At 47.4% G+C, this 23,043-nt stretch overlaps 1 long non-coding RNA gene across 29 annotated transcripts; it reads left to right on the top strand.

The window, feature by feature from the left end:
* Nucleotides 1–316: 316 nt before the first annotated feature.
* LOC123164222 (uncharacterized) lies at nt 317–21,879 on the top strand. 29 transcript variants are annotated; one of them, XR_006482232.1, is made up of 11 exons: nt 317–1,213; nt 1,411–14,640; nt 14,727–14,803; nt 14,889–14,963; nt 15,791–15,887; nt 16,313–17,479; nt 20,126–20,186; nt 21,029–21,082; nt 21,247–21,387; nt 21,484–21,555; nt 21,638–21,879. It is a non-coding gene; the product is annotated as an uncharacterized lncRNA (long non-coding RNA). The 29 variants fall into 29 exon arrangements; XR_006482231.1 differs by having other exon boundaries at nt 332–1,213; nt 1,411–1,461; nt 14,553–14,622; nt 14,889–15,887; XR_006482229.1 differs by having other exon boundaries at nt 332–1,213; nt 1,411–1,461; nt 14,553–14,640; nt 14,889–15,887.
* Nucleotides 21,880–23,043: the final 1,164 nt, after the last annotated feature.

The following is a 23,043-nucleotide window of genomic DNA, read 5'->3' as shown; positions in this document are numbered from 1 at the left end:
CTAGCCTCCGTCGGCGTCACAGCCAGAGCTCCACATCGCGCGCCACATGGTGGCGAATCTGTCTACGATAGCGGAGTGAGGCAGCGGATTTGGGTTGCCAGCAACGAGAAATCAAACGGGAAACAAAGGATTATGATGACGGGAAATAGGGTTTTGCCCCGTATAGCGGCAGTGGACCCATAGATATACTGCCAGGAGTTCTGGGCCTATACAGGGTCTGGTCTGATAAAAAAAAGTCAAATCCATATACTCGCCGGAATTATACAGGCCGGGCGTTTTTACAGCCAGCGTAGGCTAGAAATGCTATTAGGAAGAAAAATGTGTGCCGACCGGTTGCTACTCACGCGGCCCCTCTAGAAATGTGCCCCCTTCTCTTTCCCCACGACCCTGATCTCCACTGCCGTTCCTCCTTACCCATCCTGATTTACTGTCGTTCTCAACGCCGGCCGCTTTGCCTGCTTCCGGAGCCTACCATCGAGATGGTGTGGACCGCACCGGAGAGCGCTGCCGCCCGGAACTCCTCGGTCATCGCTAATCTAGGCGGCTTCGTCAGCTGAGGAGCGACGACTTGGCCTCTGCCGCTGCACGCCGCCGGCCGGGGCCGCGTTGGCAGCATGGAGGACGAGGTTGGGCCGACTCTAAGGTTGGCGGGGAAGGAGAGGCAGCAACGCTAGCTGCAGAACTCGGGGCCCGGCCGAACCGAGGGTGTCGTCGAGATTCTCGATGGTAATCTCTGACGGAGGATCCAGTGATGGTGAAATCCTACAGAGATGGTCTTACGACAAGCTCCATCCACCAGCGGCTAGACGGCGAGACCAGACTGCGACGGCGTGTCCACCCCGGTGCTAGGCGGAGCAAGGTGGACGCCCTCCTCCCCCCCTCCCCAGGTTCCCCTTCCCTGTTTCATCTGCCGCCTCCCCGTCTCTACTCTCCTTGCACCCCCTCGACGCCTTCTCCTTCTTCTTTTTTCAGCTCTTGAATTGGCGACCATGGGGAAGGAAGGACGGACAACCGCAGCAGGGTGTGGTAGGATTGCATCCTCAATCTCCCCCCTCTCCCTGCGCGCTGCGCCGGTCGCTCTCAGTGGAGGAAGCATCCAATTAGGTGGTGGTGGCTCCGACGGTTTGGGTACAACACGTCTGGTTGCAGAGAGGCAGGTGATTAGAGTAGAAGCCGGCAAGCGGCGTCCGGAGATTGCGCAATGACCAACAAGGTATTTGGTCAATTGACCAAACCGAGTCAAGTCTTCAGTTATTCACCTTTGAGTTGCTATATAATCAAGTCTAGAAGGTTATATGAGCTGCATTGGTATTATATCAGTAGTAAACTAATACATATCTGTTAGCAAGGATAAAAGAAGTAATGTTTGAGATCCAATACTAACACTCATGGCACATTTAACATTTTCAGTGGCTGATGCTTGCACATGGAATGCTCTCTCTGAAGTTGTTCAAGACAAAGGTATGACGATTGCTTCAGAGAGGAATGTTGAGTCGTATGATTTCTCTAAGCTGCCAATTGTTCTCTTTTACACTTCTGTTGGGTCACACCTTTTAAGAATCAATTAGCATAACTTCTTTCCTGGTATGTGGATCGGACTACTTAGTCTTCAGGCTAGAAAAATACTTTTTTTATCACCCGACATGATCTCCTGGTATGTCTAGTGGCTTATCACCGGTTAGCAAGTTCATAACCGTCTCTACGAGATCAGATATTGCTTCCTGTTAAGTAGAATACAATTTTGTTGACCACACACTGTTACGTGTCATAGCCATATGCGACAATTATGTCACACTGTTGACCACACACAATGAGCCTACACTTTTATGTGCTAGCATTGGTGCCTTTTTTCCTCTGAACACGATTTCTGCAGTGCAGAATGACTATTTCAAGTCTTCTCCGAAACAATGGTTAGTGTAAGCTTAGGGCATGTTTGGTTGGGAACCGCATTTTTGCCACAACTAAGTATAAGCGTGTGCCACACTTGTGGCGTGACTAACCTGTGGTAGAAATAAGGATGTTTGGTTGGTTGCCACATCTTAGTTGAGTTGTGGCAAATTGAGTGAGGCACCCGTTTTAGATGATTGCCATGTATTCTGCCACATGTGTGGCAAAAAAGTGTGGATGGTGTTTGTTTGATAGCCAAAGCTGATAGAGTCACCCCCCTTGAATGAAGTGGTGAGCTTTCCCTCTTATGCTCATGCATGTCAGACATCATTGATTATTGCCATGAAAAAAATACCCAGGTACAAAATAGAGCAATCAATCTAGCTTATCATAATCCATTAAACATCACATGCAATAGTTCATTACAGTAACCACTTGCACTGGTTCACACCAACCAGTATAGCAACAAAATATCACATGATCGATGCTATTATACATAAGCAACTAACAGTTCTTGCACCTAGGAACTACTTGCAAATCTACATAGTTGGTCATATTAGCAGTACTACACAAGCATCGGGTCGCTCTGCATAGTTCAACAATCTTCAGTAGCAACAAAAGTCAGAACAACACCCAAAAGCATTTTCACCAAGTTCATGCATAACAGCCATTAGCAGCAAAAGGAGGCCAAATAACACCAGAAGCATGTACTACCAGGAATCAATAGTAACTGCATACGATCTTCATGCTTGCAAATGAATTGGTATACCCAGGTCTCCAAAGTTTTGTCACTTCTGTAAGATAGGAAACTGCGCATACCCTCATTGTTTGGGCCTGCAAGACAGAGATATTCACCAATAAGGATCGTATCTTCATTACTAATATTTATCTCATCAATTCTTGACCGCAATGCAGCACTGGGGTCAATAAGTTGTGGCAATTGGGGCGCAGGAGGAGGATTAGCAAGAGTCTGCTGGATTGCTTTCATTATGGTGGTGATATGTTCAATAGCATTGGTGAAACTACTCTTAGGCTGCTTCATCGTCTTAGTGGGTGATTTCACATCTCTAGGTCGCTTCTTACCAGCCTGGTGTTTCTTAGATGAGCCAATTCCACCACTTGCTACCACTTTACTACTTGGAGGGGCTGGTATTGTATCAGAATCATTACCTTCAAGGTCAATACTTTGTGGATAAATGAACATGTCATTCAGCTATTCCGAGTCAGAGTCAGATGGTCCGCTTCCATCATCCAAGCCTGTTTCCGGATCCATGGCAAGGGAACCATCAGCATTCATGCCCGAGAAAAGTTCTTGCATCTCATGAAAGAATTTGATGGGCTTAGAGAGCAAGCGCCTGGCCCTATCCTGCAAGCACGTGCATAATAAATTAGTACCACAAAAATCTATAGGAATGTATTTTTAATTTTTTATATATAAACAAAGAATTAATACTCACACTAAGTTGCTCCTTTCCCGACTCTGAAATTGTTACTTTGCATTTTATTTTGTCAAAACCATTGCCACTCTTATTCATAGCTGTCTCAACTATCGTCCAATTCTCTTTGTAATGTCCGTAGTGACAATCATCTTGGTCAAGTGTACCCCCCCCCCCCCCCAATAGCAAACTCTTTGTTTAAAACATCAGCACACTTCATATGGTGTTGCTTCTTGAATACGAAGCCTGCATGCTGTTCTTTTCGGTACTCGATGTACCAATTCACCATGAACTTAGTTTGTTCATCATCCCAGCTCATGGTTCTCTGCCGGGAACCTTCATCACCATACTTTCCCTTTCCCTTTGCCATGGCTAATTCAATGAGAAAAAAGAATGATTTCTTAGGAAGTGATGGGATGTGCTATATTAATCCACACGATAACAAGCAGAACTAACACAGAAATTAGCAGAATTTAAATAATAATAATGAGCTTATATAGGTCACACAAGTAGAAATGAGTGCATGTGGGTACTGGGTAGCAACAAAAACAATGTAATGGAGCCACAACAGCATAGGACATCAATGAGTACAGGTTACAACACATAATAAAGTACTACACACCATTCTCGACGTTGTTGCCCTTGATGTTTTGATTGGCATCCGGTTGACCTACTTATCTTGCCACATACGACGTGCTAGCTGGTCCCTTTTAAGTGCCCAGCTCCGACTCATGCCTTATGCCACGGTGCACTCTACTGCTCCTTGGGAGGGCTCTATACCAAGAATCTTCATCATTTCTTTTTTGAGAATCACAGGGGGAAGGAGGGGGGGGAGCTCCCCCACCTGAATATATTACTCAAAGGGCTGCCGGGGCAGCAAGTACAGAATTACATAGGCACGGTGCAACGTGCAGAGAGGTAGGAACGCCACGAGAAGACGTCCTCCTTGTCTCGTGTTTCCACAAGACGGTGTGACCAAAGGTCTAAGTCAAAAATAAGGTTCCTAAGGGTTATTACAGAACATTGATCAACACTCCTAAACAACATATCATTACGTGCTGTCCATATCTTCCATAGTAGTGCCATGAGGACCAAGGACCATGCTTTTTTGGGGAGGTGATGAGGCAGAGAGGCGTCCCAAAGCTCATTGATGTCGTCGGTTTGTGGCAGTATCCCGATTCGTTGCCATATCCTGTTGGCAAGTGGGCATGTGATGAAGAGGTGCATGGAGTCTTCGGGTAACCTAGCACATCGGGGGCATAAATCAGAGGAGATTATATGCTTATGGGCAAGGTTGACCCTGGTATTGAGGCGGTCCTTGAAGAGTAGCCAGGCGAAGATTTTTAGCTTGCGAGGAGCCTTGGTGCCCCAGATGAGAGGGGCAATGAGATCGTTGTCTGGCCGGGCCATGAGGGCGCCGTACGCGTGCTTGGTGGAGAAGCCATGGCCTCGGTTTAGGAACCTTTGATCTTCCTCCGCCGAGGGCATGAAGTCCTGCAAAATAGCCAAAAGCGAAACAAGCTCTTGTTCTGCCGTAAGAGAGAGACGATTATTGAGGTTAGCTTCGGGACCGAAACGCAAAATATTAGCCACTTTAACCAGCTCTAAGTTGGAGTGTGAGAAGAGGTGGGGAAAGGTGGTAGCTAGGGGTTTTGGGGTCAACCAGGTGTCAAGCCAGAAATATGTATGTGAGCCGTTTTTTGGTAGCACAAATGAGATAGTCTGTAGGGTGGGGATTTGCTGTGCAATTGTGCGGCAAAGAAAGGAGGTTTGAGGAGACGAGGAGACTAGAGCGTTGGGGTGTTGAAGGTCTAGCCATTCTAGCCAAGGTGTCTGTGCAGAGGAGAGAGCTTTGGCTGCAAATTTCATGAGTAGACAATTATTTTGGACATGCAGGTTTTTAAGCCCTAAACCACCGATTTTTTTTTGGTAAGCAAACATTTTTCCATGCAATAAGGCATTGAGCTCCTGAATAAGCATCGTCCCCTGCCAAAAAAAAGCCCTTCTTAGAGAGTCAATGACTTTGAGGGTTTTCTTGGGAATGCGGAACACCGACATGAAGTAGGTAAGGAGGGAGTTCAGAACCGCGGAGATGAGAATGAGACGGTCGCCCTTGTCAAATAGTTTACCACGCCAGCCCGTCAGTAGGTTGCGAGATCGTTCTATCAACGGAGCGAAGGCATTGGTAGGAGGCATTGGTAGGAGGTTTAGTTGGGGCAAGGGGTAGGCCGAGATAAGTTTGAGGGAAGGGTGCGCGAGAGCAACCCATGGCAAGGGCAGTGGCAGTGGCCATGGTATCATCTATGTGGAGGGTGGCTAGAGTGGTTTTGGAGAAGTTGATGGTGAGGCCCGTAGCTTGCGCGAAATTGTTTAGGGTTACTTTGAGGGCTGCGGCGGCGACAGGGGAGGCGGCTGCAATGATGAGCGTATCATCGGCGTATTGGAGAACGGTGGGAGGCAAGTGGGAGAAGATGGGGTGGTGGGGAGCAGACTTAGAGCTCTGGAAGATGAGCTGTTGAAGCAGGTCGGCGACGATGAGGAAAAGGTAGGGGGAGGCCGGGTCGCCTTGCCGCAAGCCATTCTTGCATTGTATCCAGTTGCCTGGGACCCCATTCAGGAGAATGGCAGCTTTGCCCGTGTGAAGAATGTTTTGCATCCAGGTACGAAAGGTTTGAGAGAAGCCACGAACGGCCAGGATCCTGTCAAGGGCGGGCCAAGCCACGGAGTCGAAAGCTTTTCAGAAGTCGAGCTTAAAAACCATGGTTGGTCTTTTGCGAGAGTGGCAAGAGCTAATGAGGTCGGCTGCAAAAACGTAGTTCTCGCCGATATTCCTGCCGGAGATGAACCCAGTCTAATTGCCATGGACTAACATAGGAATGAGCGGTTTGAGACGAGAAGTGAGGACTTTAGCAACAGCTTTGATTGGGCAGTTCTGCAGAAAGATAGGCCTGAAAGCGTCGGGTGAGGTTGGCGTGTCCTTCTTTGGAAGGAGGACGATGTGAACACGGTTTATGCGTTCTGTATCTGACCCACCTTGGTGAAATTGGGAGAAGAAAGGTAGAACTACGTGTTTGACTAAGGGCCAGTAAGTTCTATAAAAGGACAGGTTGTGGATATATAGCGTTCAGATCAAAAGCCCATGTCGTAGTGGCTGTACCAATGAGGGAGACGAAGAAATCCCTAAGAATCTCCGCTTTGTGGTGGTGAGAGGTGAAATCATTACCATCGCGTGAGGGTAAATATTTTGTTTTTTCTAAGCCAGTGGGAGGCAGACATGTGGAAGAATTTTGTGTTATCCCTGCCGTGGATGGCTCGTGACACTTTAGCACGCCATCTCCAATAGGTCATTTTCTCTTGGATTGTGCATTTGAGGAGAAACAATAATTTTGCGAGTGAGAAGTTCTGGATGGGACAGAGCTCTAGATTCTTCAGCGTGATCTAACGCAGCGATTGTAGATTTGCAACTAGACTCGCGAAGGGGAGCAGGGATACGTGATCATGCCCATTTTTTTAGCCCGGCCTGAGATTTTTTGAGCATGGAGGCAAGAGCAGCGGCAGAGTTGACTGACGATGTGGGCTGAGATGGAGCCCAGATTCTCCTGATAATGTCTCCACATGGCTGGAAGTTGGCCCAGCCAGGCTTGAATTTAAAGAAATTGGACCGAGGAATCGTTGTGGTGACGTGGACGAGGAGGGGGACGTGATCGGACGTAAAACGCGTGAGTGAAGATAATGATGTGTTAGGGAAGGCGTCAGCCCAGCCTAAGTTAAAGGAAGCTCGATCGATCCGTTCTAAGGTGGGCGTATCTCTATTGTTCGACCAGGTGAACTGGCGATCAAGTAGCGGCAACTCTATGAGGGCTAGGTCGTCTAAGGTTTGGTTGAAAGCGTTGGCCTCAGATTGTCGGAAGGCATGATTGTTTTTGTCAGAGGGGAAGCGAAGGAGGTTGAAGTCTCCAGCAATAAGCCATGGGGAATCATCTGGTTGTGCGATAGTTAGGAGCTCGTTTAAGAAAGATTGTTTGAGTGCACGTGAAGAGGGGGCGTAGATATTAGTGATGGCAATGTTGCGGGCGCATGCCGTTGATTGCAAAATCAGGGTGGAGGAGAAGGTGAGGTGTGTGAAAGAGACAACTTGAAAATAAGTTGTGTTGACTGTAGAAATAGTGCCACCCTCCGTGCCCATGGTGGGTAACGAGAAAACTTGATCGAGTTGTCGTGGCAAGAAGGATCTTAGTTTGGGGTCGGAGTAAGTATCTAGTTTTGACTCAAGAGGGTAATGTGAGGTTTGATCGCAATCAATTCAGAGAGGACGTCAGAGCACTTGGCATCATCGCCTAAACCACGTACATTCCAGGAGCAAATGGAGAATGCGACATTACTCATTAAAAAGGTTCAAACACCGGTAGGCAGAGCAGAGGTACAACGGGTCTACAGGCGCAAAAGTTACAGAGAGGTACGACAACAGTACTAAAACTAACGACAGCGGGTACAACGACCAAAAGTATAACGACACACTTAGAACATGCGGTGTAACAGAAACGGGCGGGAGCGGCCAGTTGCGCCCTGACGGGCTGTGAATGCGTGGAGTGCTGATCATGGAGCATCGTGCTCACCGGAGGCAGAAGCCTCAGATCCAAGGATGGCGTCAAGATGGCCGTCGTCGGCACCACAGAGCAGCGCAATGGCAGCCAGGTCTTCAGCAGAGGCAGGAGGGGCATCAGCGACGTCAAGGCGGGCATCTTGGATGGCATGATCAATGGCAGTGCCCACGCCCGCGGCAGAGAGGCGAGAGGCGAGCGGCCTTGGCCTTGACGGCCTTGGCGAGCATAGGCAAGTACTTGGCCTCCTTGCCAGCAAGCCGCGCGCTACGGCGCAGCTTGTCCTTGGAGTAGGAGTGGTCACGAGCTGTCTTGCGGCGCTCCTTGCGGATGGTGCACTCATGAGTGTCCAGGTCCTCGAGAGGAAGAGCTGCGTCCATGTTGGCAGTGGTCAGCGCATTGGTAGCAGAGGATACAAGGTTTGATGGATTGAGCATAGGAGAGGTTGGGGGGTTACCATTTGCACATGACGATTCACCGGCAGAGAAAGTGAAGGTAGGGAGGGCGGCAGAGCCATCTGCGAACGGCACGAACATAGTGAAAGCGGACGCGTCGGACGGCATCAGCGGGCCATCAGGCAGAGCAGCAGCCGACAGGCGGGCGGGCGGATCTGGAGGCACAACAGATCCCACCCGGGGAGCCGGGCAGATGACAAGTGGGGACCGCACAGGCAGGGGGTGCATGCACCGTGTCCACGCCATGCAGGAGCAGGGCGTGCATGTCCTCAGAGCCAGGTGAGTCGTCGTCAGAGATGATGAGGGGTTGGCGCACAGTGCCAGGTGGTGGGAAAGGTGAGGACAGAGCAGATTCGCCCGTACCGTCGCCAGGAGAGGCAACAGGCACACGTGAACCGCCGCTGGCATGGCGGGCAACCTGTCTGGTGCCGCCGTAGGTGGGGTCCGCGCGCCAACCAGCTCTGACAGCAGAGATGACTGGAGCGAGGTGGTCTGGGGAGAGAGGACATGGGGAGCAACGTTGGGAGAGCGGGGCAGAGTCCCCATCGGAGGAATCGCCACCGAAGGGGTTGGCGCCTTCGCCATGATGCCAGTGGGAAACCTCTACAACTTTTGCTATTTTGATCTCATTGATGGGAGGGAGTTGGATGACAATGCCAGGAGGAGCTGGTTTGCCGGACTGGAGCAGCACAAGGGCGCGGACTGAGGTGTAATCTATGCCATGGAGGCAGAAATCATCGACGACACAGACATCGCCAAGGAAGGCCAGGGCGAAGCGGATGCCATCGCTCTGCCAGAGCTCGTGCGGAAACTCGGAGACCTCGATTTCCGCGAGGTCGGTGAAAACGGCAATGGCACGGTCAACATGCTCTACCGGCTCTATGGTGATCACATTGCCTTCAAAGTCTATGGGGCTACGGCGGACGACATCGTTGCGGGCAGCAGGAGTATGGAAGGTGAGGCAGGCCACCCCACGCCAGGACCTGCCCATAATGAAGGCAGGGTTGCCGCTAGTGTGCTGAATGGCGCGGCGGATGAGGGGGTGGGATTGGGGTTGGGGTTCTGTAGGTGCGCGAAAGTGAAGCGGCGCGGGTAGTGGACTAGGCAGGGTGGAGCGGCGACGAGCGGCATGTCTCCATAGGGAGGCAGTGGCCCAGCCTCATGGACTGGACGAGGCAGCTCGTCATCAGAGTCTGTTTCAGATACGTGCGAGGTGGCCCTCGTGTGTTGTGAGGCGATGAAAACGTCGGAGAGATGATCCACAGTTCTTGGGTGTCGAACGGGGATGTGGGCGTGTGATTGGTATCGTGGAGAGGAGTGGTGGGGGTGGGTGGAGGGGCTGAGGTGCGCGGTGGTGAGGGAGGGGGAAGGAGGGCTCCGTTTGCGCGACGGGAACGCCATGGAGGATGAAGGGAGATGGGACGCAGACGGCTGGGAAAGGCTCGGAGAGGATGATACGGACATCCGATCATGAGAGTGCGCGGGCCGCGTGCCGCCGCCGACGAGGAGCTACCAGAGTCCATGCTGCGAGGGCAGAAAGTTGGATCAGGGCTAGGAGGGAAAGAAAGGCCAGATCCGTTTGTACCTGCAGTCGCGGATGCGGTGGCCGTTCCGCCAACAGCGAGCGCAGCGGATGGGGTCGCGGCAGGCTTCGACACAGTGGTCTAAGGCGAGGCACTGGAAGCAGCGTCGCCTCCTTTTGGTGGATGGTGGTGGGTGAGAGTGAAGATGAAAGGGAAGGAGATGCCGATGTGGTAGGGGGGCGGGGCTGCGGGTGGCTGCGGCCGTGGGGGGAGGAGAGGAGAACATCTCTGTATGACCTTGTCGTGGCGCTGTTGGACCGCATGGGCAGCATATCTGCCGTCAGAGCGGCGTGATCTGTTGCGTGTGCCAGTGCGCGAGGCGACTGGGGCTTATGGCGTGGTGATCGAGCGGACGGATTAGGCTGCAGGGAGGTTTTAGGCGCGATGATGATGGCTAGATACCGTTTAGAGGTAGCTTGGGTGAGCTGCAAGGGCGGGTATACGCGTGACGGCTCGGCTTCGTCAGTTCCCGATACAAGATTCTCGCACGGTGAGGTCGCAGGGGCCGCGTGTGGGGGGGCAGGGGGCGGCGCGGCGGAGCCCGGATTAGACGCGGGGGGGGGGGGGGGGGGCGTCCATATTTGGCACAGACAGAGAGACAAGAGGGGATACCTGGGTTCGCGCGCCGTCCTTGCGCACATGCGCAGCAGCAGTCACCGCGTACGGATCTTTTGCAAGATTTGGTTTGTCTAGGGCCGCCGCACAGCCATCATTATGCATGGGGTGGGCCAGGGGTTCATGCAGGGCTGACCGGTCGTGCTCGCAGCACGTGACCGTGGGGGATGGCTGGTGCGGTGCATGGACAGGCAGGTGCTGCTGATCAAAAGGGCCAAGGATGGATGCAAATCGAGGGGGCTGGGGAGAGTAAGAAAAATTGTTATATAGATGGAGGAATGACTGCAGTGAGCAACGGCCGGTTCTAGTTGGTCAAAGAGGAAAAGACGAAACCCTTCAAAGTCAAGGGACCCATGCTTGAGAATTTGAAATTTGATTGAGCGGGAGATGCCAGACTTAAAAATAAGCTCATGAACCTTGACCGCAAGAAAATCTTGTTTGACCGAAAAACAGTGATTTAGGGCTGACTCGACTAGCATTTCATTAGGCCTAACACTAATTGGCATGAAAGTGATCCAGAATAAATGAGAGTGGTAAGTGTAATGCACGTGAGGGGGGAGCTGGCTAAAACGATTAACATTAAGCATGCGGTAAAAGAAGCTAATACCAGGCCGTTGTCGTCGCACCTTAGGCAGATCGAGAGTTGTTGAGGCTGGTGGGAAGGATGCAGAGACGACCGCCGACGGTGAGGATGACGTGGTGCCATACGACGGAGGCATGGCATCTCCAGGAATCGAGCCTCGGGCACCACCCAAGGGTGGTGGCCAGGGGAAACGGATCAGCATGCCCTTCTTGTGGAAGTCACCCATGGAGGCGATGAGCTTGGCGACTTCTTGCGAGGCGACGGTGAACGAGAAACATGAGTCACCGTCGTCCGTGACGTTGAAGCTGTGGTGGAAGCCGCCGAACAGACGAGCAAGGATGAGGGCCATTGAGGTGGCATTAAGGGCGAACGGGAACTGGATGACGCGCATACATGCGGCATCCGTGTGGCTGGTTGCATGGATCAACGGAGACTGGAGATCGGAGTTGTGACCATGCGACGCCTTCAAAGTGAAGACCCAGGTCATCTGGAATTTGAAGCAGGTGTGCAAGCGACATGCAAGACACAGCGGCCTGGGGTGGTGGTGGAAGCGGGGGCAGGGTTCTAGTGAAGAAGAAGGCGAAGTTGTGGTGGCGGACCCTGGTTTGGGCGAGGATGATCTCTGCGACACGCGATGAGGCAACATGGAGGCGGAAAACAAGAGGAGAGCCCATGGCCACGAAGAATTCAGCAGCACTGCCGCCAAGAACAGCTTGAAGCAGAGCAGCGACGACAATGGCGTCGAGGTGGCGGTTGGAGAAGTCGAAGACGATGTAGAGGGGTGATGCGAGGTGGAGTTCTGGGGTGGTGATGTCAAGGCGGTGGTAGTAACTGCAGTCGTCCTCAAACTCCAGGCCCATGGCGTTGCCGCACCCCAGGAAGCAGCGGAGAGCTACCTGGCCGGCTTTGACATAGGGCAGGTCAAAGAAAGGCGATGGAGGAGGCGCAACAGAGGGGAGGAGTGCGTCCAGAGGATTGGTGGCGAGGGCGAGGTCAGGTTGAGGGCCATCCGGGGGGTTTGTGGTGACTGGAGCGTGGCTGGAGGCCGGAGGTGGAGGTGGAGGAGGGGGAGGAGGAGGTGGGAGAGCGAGAGCGAGAGCCATCAACACCGTGGTGGTCCTGCGAAAAACATTTGGAGTGGATATCACCATTCTCTAGGACATACTCGTCAATACCATTCTCTAGGATCCAATTGTGAAGTGCACAACATGCAACCACAACCTTCACTTGCGTTTTCAAAGGGAAATATGGCTGACTTGAAAGGATATTGAAACGATTCTTCAAGGCCCCATATGCTCGTTCAACTGTTGTACCACATGAGGAGTGGCGGTGATTAAATAATTCCTTATAATCTGATGGATTTGTATCCCCTCTGTATTCTTTTAGGTGATAACGAACACCACGGTACAGCGGTAGTATTCCAGGTCTACTTGCATATCCAGCACCAGGTAAGAAGAATTTTCCTACAATAGAAAATGCCTCCTAAAGTTAGATATGAACTAATTTGATGTTTGATAACTTCACAATAGCTGCTAGGTGAAATCCTACCTTCTGGTATTTTTAATCTAGTGGGACGACTTAAAGCATCTTGAAGCACTAGAGAGTCATGGGCAGATCCCTCCCACCCAGCAAGCACATAGATGAATCGCAAGTCAAAATCAACAGCTGCTAGGACATTTTGAGGTGGGATGGACTTAAAGCCCCTAAATCTGTCTTGCATATGTAAAGGCACAAATGCCGGCATATGTGTACCATCCAAGGCCCCTACGCATCCCTAGGAAAAGGCATGATGTTCAACTAGTTGAGTATGTAGCTCACGTGTGCTTTAAAAAATTAGTGCAGTGATATATTTTATTTTTACCTTGAAGCAAGGATGAAACCTGCCTGGGTTACTTGTGATCTTTTCATGCATTTCAGTGCTTCTCATGTATATCGATTCTTTGGAAAGCTTGACGAGTGCATCTAAAACAGCATGGAAATACCTACTAACCGTCTCATTAGATCAGAAAACCCTGAAACCTATAGACCTGTTTGCCCACTCTTGTCCCACTGTAGGCATAAACATTGCAACTTGTTCTTCCACTGTGACAACAACTACAAATGGCTACTGCTCTAATAAATCCAGATCAAATGAGCAACTAATCATGAAGTAAGATAGAGAAATCAAATAGATAAAAAGGTGAAAGACCAGTGGCATGAGTGGCCATGAGTATTACAAGGATTACATGGAGAAGTGTCATAGATAAAGGAAGATTGATGGAAACACAATACCTTGAAGAGAGAGGTGGAGTAGAAGCTGCAATACGTGGGGTTGATTCCAGGCCAGAGCCCACACAGCGTGCACCTCCGCAACTATCACAAACCAGTGATGGTGCTCAAGAACTTGGATCTGGAAGGGGATTTCGAGTGGAATGAGTAGGGGCTTGGCAAATAAATAGAGGGGAATCTGGAGAGGTTTAGTAGGTAAAAATATTTTTCAAGGAGAGGGGATTTCAGATTTGGAGAAGAGAGCGATCTGGGGAGAGGAGGATCTGTGAGGAGAGATGCGTGAGAAGAGGAAAGTGCCATGGGAGAACGGGAGGAGGGGAAAAGACAACAGTTCGCGCGTTTTTTAGTCGAGAGCGGTGAGATGCTCCTGTTCGCACCCAAAAAAATCGTACGGGTGGCAGAGGAAACCCAACTTTTCCCTCCACCTGCAGCGTGCCGAAGATTTGGCGGACGAATCCGGCGCCACAAGTCGGGCGAAGAAAAGTGCAGCGAGATTCTGTGGCAACCCAACCTAAGGCAGAGAAACAAACGCTAGCCTAAGTGAGCACCTACCGTGAGGCATGGCTCCCAACCAAACATGCCCTTTGTTTGAGCTATACCTGATACTGTATCTGAGCATATAATCTCATGCGTTGATGTGGTTAATGCACCCCTTATTGTCTGGTAGGTACTGCCTAGAACATCTTATTTTGAATATCGTATTTTGTGGTATATAATATGATAGAGCGTTAGTTGGGCTTTTGTGGTACTCACTGATAGGCTTTCAGTTTAGGAGTTATTGTGGCATCTTGATCCGTGAGAGTATGTTCATGTTGAAGAAACTATAAGAATAAATAAGGAGGGAAGAGAAAAATATTTGTTATCTGGCTTGCTTGCCTAATGAAGCTCATGTGGACCATTTATAGTTTGTATTATTAGAGTTTGGTTGTAGTATTCATACAAAGAAGTATGAGCGCCACGTTGAAATATGGTTCTCGCGGTAAAAAGTGATCCTTGAAATTGCAAGTATCATGATAATGGTGTAATGTCTGCAAATCAGATTCTGTAGCCAGAATAATATATGTGCTACCTTCAGCTATATATGTACATCAATTGTTTAACTATTGTTCTTTGGATTGTTTCAGTGAACTGCTAAACAGTGGATGTAACTAGGTTGACATTGATTAAGAAGTGCTAAACAGTGGACGAAGCTAGGTTGACATTGATTAAGAAGTACTCACCCCGTAAAGAAATATAAGAGCGTTTAGATCACTACTTTAGTTTCTTAGTGATCTAAACGTTCTTATATTTTTTTACAGAGGGAGTACATAGTTTGTAGGTTGTTTGATCTACTATATCAGGCGGCACCTGGATTCTCATGGCTCTCCCGACAATGGTCAGTGTACATTTTACCTAGAGCTATGGTGATCAATACTGAAAAGCTTTCCTGCAGATTATTAACTGCTATAAATCATGCACAGTCCTCCCTAAAAGGAAAATCAGACACAAAATTGTATTTACTTCTCCAAGCATATATTTTACTGGAGCACATCTTTGTAAGACCAATATACCATATTATTTTATTGTTATTCACTTGTTCATTTTCACATTTGAGATGTAAACATTGATACCACATCATGCATGCTTCAGGCAATTATTTCTTTTCTTGCATTCTTCTGTGGAAATAACTAAATCCATATAGGTTGAACTGTTACTTTCTACTCCCTCCGTCCCATAATGTAAGACGTTTTTTAACACTAGTGTAGTGTCAAAAAACGTCTTACATTATGGGACGGAGGGAGTAATTCGCAAACCAGTATGGTAGCAATCATATGGGTTAATATTGCTAGACTAATTGTTTAGCTAGGTATTTATTTACTTTGTTCGATTCCTGCCTTTTATCATTACCACTTCATATTTTATTGGTGAAATAGCATAAAAGAGGATGGTATGTTTTTGTTTTTCCCATTGTCATCACAAAAGGAGCATATGAATAGCAATATATTTCGTTCAAGAAACTTTTTCAGCTTTAAGAGATAAGCACTATCATTTTAAATTCGGGCATGTTACTTACGTGATTGTTGAGTTACTTACTGTAGTTGATAGTATAGATGTACTTTCTGATGAGACGGTTGGTAAAATAGTAGTAGTAAATAATATAGATTCAGCTGTATTTACTTTGCCCTGCTCTCCCTGAAGTTATTAAGTGATTCATCTGTTCTTTGCTTCACATGTTATACCACTGTCCTCGATGGAGGCAATTGGGATCTAGCAAATTTGAATTTCCATCTTACATTCAGAGACATCTCAATTGCTTCAGTATGCCATTCTCTTCTCCTCTTTGACGATACACAGAACAAACTTTCTTTAACGTTTACTGCAGCATTTGGAAGTATTTTGCGCATCACGGTGTGTTGGAGAGAGTGAGGCCACTTCATAAAATGACCAGTTGCAGTGCCTTCAAACTTACCTAATTCCTGGTAAATACTGAACATATTTTCTCTTCTTTCTTTCGTCAAACGGAGCTGCATAGAAAGCTCTATTTATTAATTGTTGTATAATTAATTGTTGTATATGTCGTATTTGATTCTTGGGAAGGCAAGACATACCTTATCATTCATAACTTCTCATGGAGCATGTTGTAAGAATTAATTCGGTCTTTTTCTATCTATCGCAAAAGAAACAAATATATGCAGTGCCAGCCTTGATCCTTTGATAATAGTGAACTATGTGCATCCTCGGTGCCCATTGTTTTCTAGGACAGTAATAGAAGATGAGTCCTCGTTAAATTGCCTTGTCCTGCCTGTTTTAGTAGAAGAGCATACTGTAGATGCTGATATAGTGGTGAAAGAAATGTACATTTGCTTGAATATTCATCATCGTCACATATGCATGCAATCACCAGGCAGAAATCAAAACCAAAAGGCAGCAATCAGGTACATCAAACAGAGAAATAGTGAGACCGCGCGGCGGCATGGCTCAATGATGCATGGATGCGTCGAGCTTCTGGCCGATCACGCAATGAAGATTCATCTTCATTGCAAGAAACTATAAACAGTTTGTTGGAAGAAAATAGAAGCACAACATTTTTCAGACCTTTTTAGTGGGTAGTACCACCATAAGTTAGTATCATGTGCGTATATGATACGTATTAATGCATGATGTAGTCTTTACAGGATTATAGCGCATAATATCATAGATTGATATATTATATGGTCTCCCTTACAATTTTAGATGATTCATTTGAGTACCTCATTTATATGATACAATATCATTGCTTTGATACCGGTGTCATCTTTGTTTTTACTATTCCCTCCGTCCCATAATATAAGAGCTATGATACTAGTTTGGGTCTAGTGTGACCGCAAGCCTACGGGTCACTCATGGCATGTTCCCGTGGATTGGTGGTGTCCCGTTTGTGTCCCACCTGGTATCGGACCCACATGCTAGTTGCTTGGGGTTGGCTCCGTCTCGCGTGTAACTCGACGGCAAGATTCCGCGTTACGCTATTATGGCCATGCTACCACAGTTGTCGGCGTACGTAAACAGTCACGGAGATGAGGGCCCGCCGGTACGCCGTGTCCACATGTCAGTGTTACTTATTTCGCTAGGTGAGGTGACACGGAGACGCGCACCGCGCCGTGCTCACCTTTGCTTGTCGGAATTGTTGACCTTTAGCGGGCCCGGACGCGCAAAGCTACAATACAAATTCGTTCGGATCCTATTACGGTGGCTCGAGATCTGCAAGACGCAAACCGTACGCGTATTTTATAGCTGGAAAGAAATAAATCCTCCACCGCTCAACGAGGCTCTCCCCTCCCTCTCGTTGCCCCTCGACTCATCCTCTCATCGTGATCTCGTTCCCGTTCCCGTTCCCGGCGAAGAGAGAAAGGCATGGCGAAGAAGCCATCAGGAGATGCTCGTCGGGCGCTGCACCGGCCGTTTGTGCGCATCGCACGGCCGGTCAACCACGTCGTCGTAGATCGCGCGGTCTACCCGGCCAGGGGCGGCTGCTGATGGGGCGGATCCGCGGCCAGGCTCGACGGGGAGCACAGCACGGGCACGATGCAAGGTTTCCGTCTGTGTTCCCGTTCTTGTCTCCGTTTCTCAAGTTTTATTTATTGCTCGCTTGTTTTTTACCGAGGATTATTGGTCACTTTTGTCGACGCTGCCTGCGTTGCTATCATCCGCGCTTCTTCGCGTGAGTTACCGACTTTGAGTATCCATCCATGAATCAAATCAAACAACTACTCATTATTTTATTTATACCGTGGCGTCAATTTATTTTATCTGTTTGTATTAATGATTACCCAAAGCAACCTCCTGAATCCCTTTTTTTCAAGTTTTTTTCTAACAAAAGTGTTGGATCTTTAGCTTCTCTTGTTCATAGGCTTGTAACAACACTGGAAGAGGTGTCCTGGATGGATTAGGAAACCACATGAACTGATGCGAAAAAAAGAGGAGACCACATGAACTGATGCGAAAAAAAGAGGAGACCACATGAACTGATGCGAAAAAAAGAGGAGACCACATGAACTGATGCGAAAAAAAGAGGAGACCACATGAACTGATGCGAAAAAAAGAGGAAACCACATTAGTTTTTGTTAACGAGCAAACAATTTGTGCCAAGAGGTTTGAGTGGACGTCAAGTGTTGTTCAAAACAGTGCGGACCAATCCTTGGTGGCTGTTTGGGTAAAGGGAATTAACGCCTAGGTTTACCAAAAACATGTTTTAGTAGGATTTTTAAAAGGAACTAGTTTTACTAATAGTTTTGGTTAGGAACAAGTAGTACGCACAAAAACCTTGTGTTGGATGGTTAAACATGTTTAAGCATGATGGACTGGACCCGCGTAAGAGATGATCCCGTCGTACTCCCTAGGTGCGGCCCATCATTTGGTCGCACACGGAGATAGACAAACGAAGAAGATCGGAGACGGGGTTGGGCACAACCGAACGAGGCATATGGAAATTTTTCCTGAAGGAATAACTTTCATTTGTACTACATTAGATAGGGAATCTAGCATACACTGCAACCTCTTAAAAAAAACCTTTATTCTTCATATGACTCAAATCCTACCGCATTCCAGAAGGCATCACATTTTTACAGTTTTGCTAAAGCACATCTAGATATGCTCTACGAATTGCACATCTAAGTCCTATGTCATTCATTTTACGCTAAGTTTCGTGCAAGCATTTTCTTTCGTCCTTTTTTTCTTTTTCTTTCTAGTTTGATTGAGTCACTTAGATGTGCAATAACTAGGGCACATCTAGATGTGCCCTAGACAAACCCGACATTTTAATATGTGTTTTTTAGTTCCTACTTTTTTTACAATCCTACGAATCAACCAAGCACTTCAATTTTTCTAAGGATTTGAATCCCAACAATTCCTCCATAAATATTCCAACGGACCCGAATCCTTAAAGGTCCTACGCAAAATATGCGAATAAAAGGAAGTCTAAAAATATAGATATGGGGTAGAGTGGCGACGTCCAGAACCCATGGGCTTATGAACCCGCTTTTTAAAAATGCATTTTAAACGTGTTTTAAAATGTCAAAAAATTCATGTATACATCTTTGCATTATGTGTGCGTGGCACAAAGATTTATGAAAAATATCTCTTTTTATTTTGCATCCGCGATAAAAACAAATTTCAATGCTTTTAAATAGCGTTCGACGACATTATTATTATTATTATTGTCTTTTTTGCACAGGCCAAAGAACAAGTCGTTTTTCGGCGAAACTTTCTGCGCACATAGAATGTGAAGATGTATGCATGAAACTCTTTTCAGAATTTTTTGGCAGTTTGAAAAAAGTTTTCCAAAGTGGCTTCATATGCCCATGTATTCATCCGTGTACTTTCACCTTGGGCAGCCACTGAAACTCCAGCGATACATACATTTCGGCCCATTACAACCCGTTCCATTAGATCACACGCCCCCCCTCAATCGGACGGGCAGGGATGGCGAGGGATTAGGTTAATTCCCGTATAAATTGCCCACCCCACATTATCCCATCTCCTCCTCCCCTCCCCTCTCTCCGTCGACAGCCGCCACCGCGCTCCACTTTCCCCCTTGCGCTGCGCTCTTCTCGCGTGTGAAGTCCAGGACCAGGACAAAGGTGAGTCGCGATCCCCTTTCTCTGAGGTCGATGGCTAGTCTCAGCGTTTGAATCGGCGTGGAATAGCTAGATCTGGGTTAGTTCTGCCATTAGATTTGATGGGGTCGACGAGTCCCATGTGATTAGCGTCCGGGGTTCTGATTGAGTTCCTGATTCGCGTTTGCATCTAGGTTGAGTTCCTTCCGAATACCATTTGTAAACGCAGCATTGCTCTGTGATTCGCGTCCGGATCCAGTCTCTATTGATCATAGGTGATTAGCCTTTGAATTTAATTTAGTTGCCATGATTGCTTCCTTTGCTAGAGGTGGTTGTTCGGTATCAAATGGCTTTATGGTTCTGTTACATAGGACGGAGTAGAATATTTTTAGTATGTTGATTTCTGCAATGTAAGCAAGTAAGCCCACACATCAAAATCGTACAAAGAAATTTTACAACGATGCCAGACCACCATGATAGAGCAGGGTTCATGCGTCTGTCTGCTAGGGTTTGGATGTGTTCATATGGACGAGTTTCCATGTGATAAGTTTAGATCTAAGTCATGTGTCTCTTTTTAGTACTGGTTCATGCAGTGACTAACTTGTCCATTAAATCTGTTTTAGGAATGGCTTCAAACAAACACAAGGGGCAATAAAGAAAGGGCTACGGCCAGGGGTTCTGATGGTAAGATCATTTTCTCTACTGATCCCCTGCATATCATATATGCAATCATGACTGCAGTTGGCACCGAAACCATCATGTATTTCAATAGTTTGAGGCTGATATTCAAACGGTTTTACAGCTCAGCGCTGAAAAATAAACCTCTGCTAGATTTTAGGTTGCGCTGAAAAATAAAGGCTTGGGTAAATTACTGTAGTTCTGTACTAGCACAACAGGATCGCATAGCAGTATAGGAAAAACCATGTTTCAGCGCTTGCATAAATAGTGCATTAGTGTTATCTTATTGTTCCTAGCTTGAGTATCCGATAGTTTAAGAAGACTATCTAATCTGAAGCCAACTGCAGAACCTGTTCAATACATCACCTTATCAGAAAATGCTATTAAACAAAAGACATCCCATGCAAGTTTTCTATAATGATTTGGTACCTTGAGCTGTTCCTTGATTCAATGCATTCCCTAATGTTAGAATGGTCTGCATTATCTGCTGTAACTCCAGTGACTCTTTTCACCTGCCCAAAATGAAACAAACCAGTCAATGTGAGGAAGACAACGGACCTGTGTTGAGAATACAATTCTGAAAGCAAAAACTCTTAGTTTGGACTCGACGCGAGGAACTTTCATTAGCTCCAGGAAAAACTACAGCAAAGTTTAAATCCTCCATCAGTATATTCAAAGTGGTGCACCATATGTAACCAAAATATTAAACCAACCTGTTAACATTTTCCAAGCATTTCTTTATTGCCGTTGTAGTTCAGAGCTCATAGATGAAAAGGATAGCGATTTAGGACAAAACAACATCTTATGTTTGTCGATCATTGATGATGTGTTGTGCATTTTGTGTGCAGCTGATCTGTATGGAGGGGTGAACGCACTTGCTGGAGACGATTTGGAGAGCCAGTGTAATATATCTAGTGCTACATTCTTCTGTTTGAGTCTGTTCTTAATAATGAATAATCTGTTTGTTGATTTCTATTGCTTTATTTTCAGTAAGCTCCAATGTTAGCAAACTTATAAAAGCATATCAGAATTATGTTGCAATCTTATGGCTTGTTTGTTTACACAGTTTACTCAAAGGAGACGATTTGGAGAGCCAGTGTGAAGAAGGGTCCGAACAAGCTTCGCCCACACAAAGATGCCATGGCCAGGGCTGATGTCATTAAGAGTGGAAGCTATGGTGGCATGACAATTGTCCACCCATCACCAGGTATACTCTCATATTCACTTCTCTTCAGCTTTTTCATGGCATGAAATGCAAGGGCAGGCTCTTCTAAATACTGTGTGATTCCTGAATTATTTTCAGCTGTCACTAAAGATGTAGCACAGAAGTAGATCAGGAAGACCTCGGGGCCACTATGCACAATATTTTTATCAGGTTTGCTAGCCTACTGGTTTGATCAGTTTACATTCCTGCAGTTAATATTTCATTAGCCTGACAGTCTTAAGTAATTTGTCAGGTGTTGTTTCCAATGACATCTGAAGTTATTTGCTCCGGGGTTTCATCATCACGCCTGTTTGCACAGTTACCTAGTACCCCAGTTTTTGCACTAAATGTATGGTCTTCTGTGACCTGACTATCTGAAAGTGAAGTTTTTGTAATAGAACTATAATGATTCGTACGTATGGTCATCTATGACCTGACTATTGCTATATATGTGCTATGTATGACTACTGCTGAAAGTAATAATGTCTTTTACCATGGTGTTGTGCTGTTCATGTCGAATCTTTGATTGTGAGTTCTTGGATTTTGTATTGATATGATGGATTTTTTGAGAATCCAGTTGGTGGACAAAAATTGTCTAGCCAATGTTTTGCTAACCCTAATACTTGGCAATTTTGGATCAAACCAACTAACCCTTTTTTAAGATATGTGCCGTGTACTCTGCCACATCTGTTGAAGATATGCCCCTTCTGCCGATTATGTTGTTGAAGAAAAACCCGTTCTTTCGCAGCTGACTGAAAATACAATTTTTGACACAAGTTCCATTTCAAGGGAGGACGACGTACCATGATACTTTTCGATACCTAAGTTTTGTGAAGCCCTACTTTTCGAGACCAAAGTTTTGTGAAGCCCTGCTTTGGTCTCTGGTTTGATGGTTGTACGTGCTAAAAATCCGGTACATTCTCCCATCCTGAAATGATGGGTTCTGTTAAGCAAACAAATTGAGCACGCACAACTTCAATTCAATTTCATTCCAGTAAAAAATCAGTTCTTCGAGTGCAAAACAAACAAAAAATAGAGCGCAACACGACTCAAGCACCAAAAGCACACACAACAGCATTTCCGGTTTAAATCAGCTCATGGCATGGTAAAACAAATAGGAGCAGGGCCCAACTAGCGGCGCAGCGCCTGCTTCCTTTCCAGAGCCGGTGGCCATATGAGATGCACCGCTTCGCGTCCTCATGACAAGACCGCCGCGCAGCTTTGCTCGCCGTAGCCTCCCCGGTGACCCAGCTCACCTCGTCGTCGATGGGGGCGTTGAGGTGCGTGTCGTCGATGGGGGCGTTGAGGTGTGTGTCGAGCGAGGAGGCCGCCATCTCCTCCCGGACGACCTCTCCCCCGCACCGCCTGATGGAGACGAGGATAAGAGAGCGGGGAGGGGGAATCTACGGAGCAAGTGAGTGAGAGGGTACTTCAGCGCCCTCGTTCGCGTGGTTCTCGTTCAGAGCGAACGACTGCTCGATGCTTATGTGGCAGGAGACATGCGCCAAGATTCGTGCCACCAAATTCAAAGGTTCCCACATAGTCCGCTGGAAAATCGTTCCTGACGAACGTCAACCAGTTATCATTTCCATTTGTTAAATTCCTCCCCCGGAGCTCGGAGACCGGTGCGCCTCGCGGCCATGCCCAACCTGCTGCCGC

This window comes from Triticum aestivum, chromosome 7D (genome assembly GCF_018294505.1).
Source record: "Triticum aestivum cultivar Chinese Spring chromosome 7D, IWGSC CS RefSeq v2.1, whole genome shotgun sequence".
In the NCBI taxonomy this organism is placed as follows: Eukaryota; Viridiplantae; Streptophyta; class Magnoliopsida; order Poales; family Poaceae; genus Triticum; species Triticum aestivum.
Note: the sequence above shows the minus strand (reverse complement) of the source record. Positions and strands in the feature narration are given on the sequence as shown.